General features: G+C 42.2%; 1 long non-coding RNA gene across 1 annotated transcript in view; it reads right to left on the reverse strand.

Annotated features, from left to right (window-relative positions):
• Positions 1 to 13: 13 nt before the first annotated feature.
• The window catches only part of LOC108449307, a 13,641-nt gene continuing 11,569 nt past the window's right edge, over positions 14 to 2,085 (reverse strand). The window contains exon 3 of the long non-coding RNA XR_001865466.1: positions 14 to 2,085. This exon is cut by the window's right edge and continues 566 nt beyond it. This is a non-coding gene — a long non-coding RNA (uncharacterized LOC108449307).

The following is a 2,085-nucleotide window of genomic DNA, read 5'->3' on the forward strand; positions in this document are numbered from 1 at the left end:
CTCTCCTCTCCTCTCCTCTCCTCTCTTCTCTTCCCCTCCCTTTTATCATTACCTCTTCACCTTTCCTGACTGACCTCCATCTGATACCTTAGTTCTTGATTACCAATAAGTTCCTGCCTGAGCACTGATAAGAGAATATTTATTTCTCTGTTTCCCTGTTAGGAGGAGTGTTCTTAACAGGGATTTTTTCTAAAAGAGGAAAAAAAAAAAGACAACAACTAGATAAAACAACAACTAGATATTTTGTTTGGTTGGTTTTTGTTTGTTTGTTTGTTTTTGTGAAGTGACTGACATTTAGACACCTCCTGGTTCCCATTTATTCCCTTAATAAAACAAATTTAAAGAGTCTTTCACTCACCATACAACACTAAACTTCAAGAAGGAAGGGGATTGACTGCTTTTATTATTTCATAATTTTTTTCTAGCGTGGCCAGGCAGTTAGTGCTGAGAGGATGTGTGTAAATATACAGTATAATCACATTACAAATCACTGCCAAACAGAGCAGACGCAGACTAAAGGATGTCTGCAATCAGAAAAGGGATTGCAGAGTAGGTTCCTGCCATCCCAGAATCAATGTGAAGGTATTTTCAACTTGAATTTACAATAATTTTTATGGGAAGGTGACACCTTTAAGGTCAATGCATCCCTGCCACTGTGCTGGCACAGTTATCCCTATCTAGCTGGTAAATTCATAGAATCACAGAATATGCTGAGCTGGAAGGGACCCATCAGGATCATCGAGTGCAACTCCTTGTCCCACAAAGGACACCTCAAGAGTCACACGCTGTGCCTGAGAGAATTGTCCAAGCACTTCTTGAACTCCATCAGGGTTGGTTCTATGATCACTGCCCTGGGGAGCCTGTTCCAGTGCCCAACCACCCTCTGAGTGAAGAACCTTTTACTGATATCCAAACTAAACCTCCTCTGACTCAGCTCCAGCCATTCCCTCGAGTCTTGTGATTGGTCACAAGAGTGAAGAGATCAGTGTCTGTCTGTCTGCTGTCCCTTGTGAGGATGTTGAAGACCACAGTGAGGTCTCCTCAGTCTCCTCTAGGCTGAGCAGACCAACTGACCTCAGCTGCTTCTCATGTGACTTCCGCTCCAGAGCCTTCACCATCTTTGTGGCCTCCTTTGGAGGTTTAAACTGTATTGATAAAGAAACCTTTATTGTTGTATAAATTACAGAATGAACACTACCCTGGGAATGTAAACTGAGGCAAATTCTACCTTGTGCATTGCCAAATCAGAATTTAAGTTCCTAAATCAGTCATGAATTTGATGCCTTCTCTGTAGGAGAATCAGAGAATGGTTTGGGTTGGAAGGGACCTTAAAGATCATCGTGTTCCAACCCTCTGCCATGGGCAGGGACACCTTCCACTAGATCAGGATGTTTAGATCCCCATCCAACCTGGCCTTGAGCACTCCCAGAGAAACTGTGGAGTTATCTGGATATGGCCAGGGCCGTACCTGGGTCATGAGGGAACACTGAGCTCTCCCAGCAAATCGTCTTGGTTTCCTCTTGGTTTCACCCACTTCAGCAAACATGAGATAAAGTATCAGCGTTACCAGTAAATGATTGTTATTTGCACAAGGAAAAACCCTGCAATGCACTGTACCGACTCCATTGTTTGCTCAGCTCTAGATGGCAGAGAGTTAGACAAAAACAAATACAGACACCCCAAAAGCACATCAATATCTGTCTTGTTATCACATTTACATGCTTTTGAAGAAAGTTTGTAGCGCAAAAAGACATTTTCCACTCTACCTTTCTTCTCAGACACAATGGATTTTTTAAGTGATGGGAGTCAGATGGTTATTCATGATTATTTAATGATTTAAACACAATTTGAACTCACCATAAGTTCTTGCCTCAATTCTCAGTGCTAAAACCAGTCTTGACTCTGTGCCTAGCCATCTTATTCTAGACTTCTTTACATGGAACTATGATGCCTATAATCAGTATGCTATACCCATGGAAGCACGTCTCTGGTCTAGCAAGGCTTCCTGAAGCCTGTTTTAATATCTCAGTTCATCTGAACCATCTGTATTCTCAGTTGGTTCATGTAAAAGGCAGCTGAAATGGA

Source organism: Corvus brachyrhynchos, unplaced genomic scaffold, assembly GCF_000691975.1.
Source record: "Corvus brachyrhynchos isolate BGI_N302 unplaced genomic scaffold, ASM69197v1 scaffold116, whole genome shotgun sequence".
NCBI classification, from domain to species: Eukaryota; Metazoa; Chordata; class Aves; order Passeriformes; family Corvidae; genus Corvus; species Corvus brachyrhynchos.